Here is an 8,355-nt window from a genome sequence, read left to right as displayed (position 1 = left end):
AATACATACAATTATATTTTTGACTATATAGTGTATATAAAGAATATTCTAAGCATTTTTTAATTGTTTTAATAAATATAATTTTTGTTAACAATTATTATTTCAATATTTTTGAATCGTATTTTCTGAATTAAAAATAATATTGAATGATTTCGAGGGACCATAATTAATTGTAGAAACTATGACATCAATCTTTCAGCAGAATTTACTACTCAATATTTTTGAAAAAGTTTACTGCTCCAAAAAATGACTAAATTTTACATTTCATTAGAAAATACAATTCTTAAAACATTTTTCGGGAAAAAAGAATTGTTTAAATGACTTGCATTTATTTAATCAATTGAAAATTGTTTCACAAGTCATGGTGGGTATTCAAATTATCCATTTGTAATTATTTGTCTTTAAGAAATAGCAGAAACTACTGAAAATTAACAATAATACGTGAAAATGTTTATTTTTTTATTTTTGGTTATATTATAAACAATATTAGCAATAATACGTAAAAGTGTAGTTTTTTGTTTCTTGGGTGATATTTGGGTCGTTGTGTGTGTGGGAGGGGGGAGGGGAGATAAGGGTGGGTGAAAAATATAAGTTATTAGTATCATTTTATTTTGTAGACACTCCTCTTCAATCCATAAAAAACTTGTCACGTTTCGATTAAACCCTGAAGTATGAGTTCAATTTTTCCAAAATCCTAAATTTCTCCATGTTAATTAAATGGAATTTGGAAGCGTGTGGTGGCACGTGTTAATATTTAAGTTTCGAAAAAGAAAATAAGGATTTTCTTTCTCTAGAAATGGAAACTTGGGGGGGGGGGGTGACTTGTCATGTGGTTCGAAAATCATTTTTATATGTTGTATGCGTGGTAAAAAAAGACTGTTTGATGTGAAGCACATTCCACACTCATTTTTAAATAATTTATAAACGAATTATTCTGTTATGTTTATTTTCATTCTAACAATTGCCTGTCTGAATTATTCGTTTCGTATGAGTTTCTGATTAACAGAAAAGAAAAAACGCATATTCCTTTAGTTTTTAGAATAAAAAATTATCTTTCGAATAACAATGGTGAATCCGATTATCAAACTATGAATGTACTAATATGTATTTCTTCTAAAGAAAAATACAATTTCCTTAATTCTAAATAATAATTGTATAACAGATAATATCCATTCTTCTTAATTTACATATGATTTTATAATCGCAAAATATAATTACTTGTCAACACATACATGCTACGATGCGCAATATGAATGTACATTTAAGTACAATGCATAGGCAGATTTATTTTTATGGGGAGTGCCCTATTGAGAGGCAATGTTTCGAAATCTTCCTCGGTCAGCGCGGAAGGTAGATAGTGTGGTTAACGTTCGAGCGCAGTTGAGGAGAAGGCGCTCTATTGTGAGGCGCTCTAATGAGAGGCTCGAATGTATTTAACGCGAAGCAATAAAGTTTCTTCCTCATTTCCGTTAAATATTCAGTTTACCCTTGTCTCCGCATTACAAAAAATGTTTTTAAAATATTTTTTACCATGCAGTAAAATCCACCGAAAACGGTTTATACGCCCCAGGCTGTTTACATCCAGAGCCCTAAAATCGACGCTATAAAAGAATTTCACTGTAGTTTATTTTTCTACCCAATTGTTAAATTTTCAAGCAAAAAAGATCAATCTTCTACAAAACAGTAGAATTCTTAAAATAAAAGTTCTTTTGAAAGCAATTAGTTGAATTTTCAACTCTAATTACGAATTCTTAATAAAAATTTTTTTGGGTACAATGTGTAGTTAAATTGAAGTCATATTTTTTAAAAAATCGCATTTTTAACCAAAAATAATAATTTTTCAAATAAGAAGAAAAAATGTTTACCGAAGGAGACGAATTTACAACAAAATACATGAATTATTATTCGAAAAGCTGAACTTTCTTCTGAAAAATACAATTTTTTAACGAGATACTATAGTTAAATTGTTAACTAAAAAAGATCAATTTTCAAAAAAATGGAATACTGCAAAATGGGACAATGCCGTTGCATTTCTAACAAAATAATTAAATTGGCAACCAAATAATACAATTTTTAATCAAAGAGGATGAATTCTGAACCAAAAATATAATAGTAACGTTTTCAATAAAAAAATGAACTCCTACCCAAAAATATAATTGAATTTTCTTATTAAGTTTAAGTTCTAAATGTTATCTAAGTTCGTAATGTTATTTCCACTTATAATCCCCCTCCCCTTGTTACCAACCTTAGTTTTAAGCCTGCCCCCACCGAAATTGTAACGTAGTTTATGAAAAGTACCGTCAGGCCATTTTTTCTTTTAGGATAACACTACTGGTTTCTGCAGTTTTACTTTCCTCTGCCCAAATGTCGAGGTAAATGTGAAGTGGAGCATAATGTAATAGGGCATACCGCAGTACTAGGAAAATAAATTAAACAGCCTAAAAATGAAATATTAATAATAAAAGTCATAATTAAACAAAAATACCATATTTATGTGTTAAAAAAATTGTTTATTATAAAAAATTTGCCGATATGTTTCAACCTGATTATCAGGTTCTTTTCAAGACTTATTCTAGAAGGAAAATACATATGTTAAAGAATAAAATAGAAATTATTTAATTTGTATGTGCTTACTGCTTATTAGTCGTTGATGCTTACTTCCTATTGGTCCAGTGGGCACAAAATTTGGCGACGTCTTGACGACATCGTTACGACATCTTTACGATATCTTTACGACATCCTATGTCCATGTCGTTAAGGTGTCTTTGCGATATCGTAAAGACATCGTCAGATCATACGACTTATTTATGACAACGTAAAGACACCTTAACGACATGAACACAGGATGTCGTAAAGTTGTCGTAAAGATGTCGTAAAGATGTCGTAACGATGTCGTGAAGATGTCGTAACAATGTCGTGAAGATGTCGCCAAACTTTGTGCCCACTGGGGAGATATAAGAAAAGTCGCTGAAGACTACGTTGAAATTTCAATTAAATTGTTTTGTATCATTGTTGTTGTGCGGGTATAATTTTTGTATATTAGAAAAAAGTAGTTAAATGACCAGCATATGCATTGTAAAATTTAAATTAGTTTGAAAATTAAAAACGTATCATTTACGATATAAGCTAAAATATCTCATCTGAAACACAAATTATTTATGAAAGAGTTAGGTAATTAATTTTAGAATGTTATATTTAGTATTTAGATAAAAGTTATTATGAACTTACAGGAAAATCCTAGCGATTATGGTGTTTTTTTTATTACATTTTTTTTTGTCTTAATGACGAATTTTTCGTCAGGTTGATTTGTTCACGACAGTTGCAGCGCTACTAACATACTAATAGCTAATTTAGGGGTTATTTTATGCAAGTTTATACAGGATGTCTAAAAAGTTCCGGGGGGGGGGGGGGGGGGGGGGGGGGTTGGATATTTCCTCAGGTAAAATATTTTTCAAAAAAGTGAAGGTCATTCCTGAAGTAAATTTAACGAGGAATTCAATTGTGACCTTCATATTGACCTTAAAGTTGACATTCATGTCTTTTTAAGGTCAACTTTCTTTTCTTTAAATAGAAGCCCCTTTTTTTGCATCTGAAATTAATAGAGTGGACAACTCTACTTTCAGGTACGTACCCAAGTCATAGTTCAATTGTAACGTTCAAGGTCAGTTAGAGGTTATTTGAAATGAACAAAGTTTTCCAAGAGGTCAGTGTAATTCCTGAAGTAGATTTCAACGAGGAATTCAATGGCAATCTTCATTTTAAACTTAAAGTTGACCTTCATGGCTTTTTGAAGGTCAACTTTGTTTTTTCAAATAGAAACCCCCTTTTTTACATCTGCAATCGATAGAGCGGGAAATTCTACGTTCAGGTATGTACCCAAGTCATAGGTCAATTGTAACGTTTAAGGTCAATTAGAGGTTATTTGAAATAAACAAAGTTTTCCAAGAGGTCAGTGCAGTTCCTGAAGTAAATTTCAACGAGAAATTCATTGGTGATTACTGTATTGATCTTGGTGATGATCTACAAGGTTTTGTTTACGTTTACCATTACCCAGGAACAACGACGTGCACGTAGAAAATTCTGTTCCCTTTGGGGTGCTTGATTAGTGTGAGTCCCCTTGCCTCTCATGTTTCGGGTTGCTTGATTAGCATAAGTCCCCTTCCCTCTCGCGTTTCGGGGTGCTTGATTAGCGTGAGTTACGGTTCAGTGAAGATGTTCGAACTGAAAACCTTGAGCTTCTTGACAAAAAGCTATGCGATTGTAATATATATTTTGCTCTTTAAATAACCCCAAAGAAAATAGTCGTGAAGCGTCAGATCTGGAGATCTAGCAGGCCACTCGATTTCACCCCTTCTTCCAATCCACCTTTGAGGGAACTGAGTATCCGAATATGCTCGAACCTCCTTACCGTAATGAGCCGCTGCTCCGTCCAGCTGGAACCAAATATTTTGAAAATTATCGCCTGTAATCTCCCTTATTCTTGGTACAATTTAGTTTCTGAGAAGCTCTTCATATGCACGGGCATTGAGATTACCATCGATGAAGAAAGGGCCTATCAATGTATCATTAAAGATACCGGCTCAAAAAATTAATCTTTTATGGATAGTGTGTGTGACTCTCCAACATTCAATCAGGATTTCTGTCGGACCAACATCTACAATTTTGCCTGTTAACTTCACCTTTTAAAGTGAAAGTAGATTCATCTGAAAATACTGTATTGTACAAGAAAAGAGGATCTCTATCAATTCTGTCCATCATAATTTCACAAAATTCAACCCGACGATCAGGATCGTCTTCATTGAACTCTTGTACCAGATGAACTTTTGTAATGATGGAAATGAATGCTTTTTAAAATATTTCGCACTGGTTCAGGAGCAACGTCACGCTCATCACTAGCTCGACGTAAACTAAGGTGTGGGTTTTCAAAAAATGTTTGGCTATGTCCATCTGCATCTCCTCAGATCCTGCCGATTTTGGCCGCCCAGTTCTCTGAAGGTCCTTGATAGATCCATGATTCATAAAACGCCTTACAGTTCTTTCAATTGTTGATTTTGAGACAGGATGTAACCCTTCTTCATTACGAAAAGTGCGATTAAAAAGCAATCGAACTTGAACATAAGATCGAACTCGATCTCCCCAACCATGTATCATTAATACAGATTCCCTCTCTCGTTCCGAAAGTTTAGCTTACGCCATAATAATCTTTTAGCGAAAAATAGTAAGTATGTACTCGTAATACGTAAATTTAGTTTCGATTCATAATATTCGTATGGAAAAACGGCATCGGACTTATGGTATCGCCTTAGGTATCGAAAAACGGTATAGGACTGTAGAACTCTTCGGAGAGGAACAGAACTCTCACCAGAACACCTGGAACTTTTAATGAAAAATTTTCTTATGATTTTACAATATTAAAAATGCTGTAACCAAGATCAATACAGATCTCACCACTGAATTTCTCGTTGAAATTTACTTCAGGAAATACACTGAACTCTTGGAAAACTTTGTTAATTTCAAATAACCTCTAACTGACCTTGACCGTTACAATTGACCTATGAGTTGGGTACGTACCTGAACGTAGAATTTTCCGCCCCATCGATTGCAGATGGAAGGAAAGGGGGCTTCCGTTAAAAAAAAAACAAAGTAGACCTTCAAAAGCCATGAAGGTCATCTTCCAGGTCAAAATGAAGGTCACCATTGAATTCCTCGTTGAAATTTACTTCAGGAATGACATTCACTTTTTTGAAAAATATTGAACCTGAAGAAATATCCAATCGTTCCGGGACTTTTTGGACACCCTGCATATACGTCACTAAAGAAAAACCGCGTAAAATTCAAATCAAGTTAAAATTTTATTTCTATTTTGTGACGCGGTTTTTTAAAAACTTCTTTTAACAAATTTTTATAATAAAACAATTTTTAAACACCAAAAAAGTGGTATAGGCCTAAACGAACATTATTTACTACTTACCGCAAAAATGCATACAAAAATAAAATAGTTAAATTTTTTGTTGAAAAAAATCATTTAATGAAAAAAAACTAATTTTCAACAAAAGAGTGATATATAGGAATATTAAGCAACTTTTAAAGATTAAAATAATTGCTTTCAATTTTATATGGCAATGAAAAAATACGCTCTGGGAAAACTGTCCTGACTTAAAAAAAAATTCCTGACATTTCGAGGATTTTTCAGATACTTGAATTATTTATTTATAAAAAAATTGAAAAACTAAATTAAAAATCAGGCTCGACAACTTTCTTTGAAATTTTATCAGCTTTAAAAAAACATCAAAATCGGTCCACAGAATCAGCCGGAATCGTATTTTGAACCAAAAAATGTACTTTTTCTCCAATGTACGTCCATCGTACGACTAAATATAGATATAGGGCCCAAAATTGACAGAATTTAAAATGGACACGGCCTAAATTTGAAATGGAATCCGAAATTAATATACATAACAAAATAGATATAAGGCCCAAATTTGATATAGTGTCAAACATTGTAATAGGACCTAAAATTGGCACAGGGCGCAACAATTACAGAGTCCAAAATTAATATAGGGCCCAACACTTATATAGGGTCAAAAATAGTACTAGCGTCGAAAATTAGCATAGAACCCAAAATTTATATAGGGCTTAAATTTGGTATACGGCTTAAAATTCGTATATGGAACAAAATAGACATAAGGCCCGAATTTGACATATCATCGAAAATTGATATGTGGCCTGAAGCCGGCATAGGGTCCAAAATAAATGCCGTTTCCTGATTGAGTACAGCACCCAAATTTTGTATAGGGCCCAAAATAGCATAGGGTACAAAATTGATTTAAGCCCCAAAATCCATATCGGGCTTTAAACAGACATGGGACCCCATATTGAAATAGGGCTCAAAATTTCAATGGGGCCCGAAGTTGGCATAGAACCCAATACTAACATGGAGACTTCATTTGACGAAGGATCCAAAATTAATATAGGGAACAAGATAGACATAACACCCAATTAGTGCATAGGGTCTACAGGTGTAGGAACAAAAATTGACATAGGGCAAAAAATTGACATATGTATATACTTAAACCGGTATAGGGCCTAAAATAGATAAAGAACCTGAAATATACATAGGGCCCAAGTTTGATACAGAGGCCTAAATTTACCTAAGACTAAAAATTAATTAAGATCCAAAATTGACATGAGGCCCAAAATTAATATATAGCCCAAAACTGACATAGGGCCCAAAATTGACATAGAAAAAAATTATAAGTACCTAAACTAAAGCTACGAAACCCTTCAAAATTACCTATAGAACACTAATAAATAATTAATTTTTAAATATGGCCCTCATAAGTCTGTTTTATAGGGTCCCAAAAAATTCCATAAGTGAAAGATTGGGTTTTGTGAGTTCTTGTGCTGATTATATATTTTTTTCGGGTTTTTTTTTAATACAAATGGTTTCTAATACATAAAATGCTACTTTATACTAATAATTAGATGTTTAAATAAATTTTCTAAAACAATTTCATAGGTTTCCAAACAATTTTTTGTTAAAATAGAGTTCGAAAGTAGTGAGTTTTCCCGAATTTTCACTTAGAACGAAGGAAAAATAAATTAAATTTTCAGAAAAAAGAGGTTAATCAATTTATTATTTATAATAATGCATAATGCATTTTATTTTCAAATTTTCCACTTTCAGTCCAGTTTTCAATTGGAACGAGGTAATAATTAATTAAAGATAATAGAAATAATTGCTTAAACAATTTATCATTATTGATAATACTATTCTCTTTGAATAATGTTAGAAAGTTGCATTTTTTTGGTTACTGATAGATACTTGCGGTTACTTCTTCAAGGAAAATTTATATTTAATATGATCCAGTAAAACATTTATGGAATATTTTAAATATCTGTTTTAATTTAGTAAAATATATTCACAAAAAAGAGATTCCTTAACAAATAATTCTCTCTATTTTCTATTTATTATTTGCTTATAACTAAAAACTTAAAGATAAGTTAAAACTTGCAGAAAAAAGCTACAACTATCTATCATTCATATATAAGATATATAGGAGAATATAGTTATAACCAATCATTAATTGTTCAAATAATTATGTTTTTTAAATTGCATTAATTTTCATCTCACTCTGTGTAAAAAGTGGAGAAAAAGTTGAAATAAATAGAAAAAGCCGGAAAAATGTAGCATTATTATATATAAAAGAAGATAGTCATAGACAATAATAACACAGCCACACAAAAAAAGTGTGCGTATCTGGTAACAAGACACACGTATTCCTATGGATTTTGGGGCGCTGAATTCAAATTCGGTATCAAAAATCACCCATCACGTCATGGTTGAGCCATAAC

Source organism: Belonocnema kinseyi, chromosome 1, assembly GCF_010883055.1.
Source record: "Belonocnema kinseyi isolate 2016_QV_RU_SX_M_011 chromosome 1, B_treatae_v1, whole genome shotgun sequence".
NCBI lineage: Eukaryota > Metazoa > Arthropoda > Insecta > Hymenoptera > Cynipidae > Belonocnema > Belonocnema kinseyi.
The sequence above is the reverse complement of the archived record's forward strand: the minus strand, read 5'-3'. Positions refer to the sequence as shown.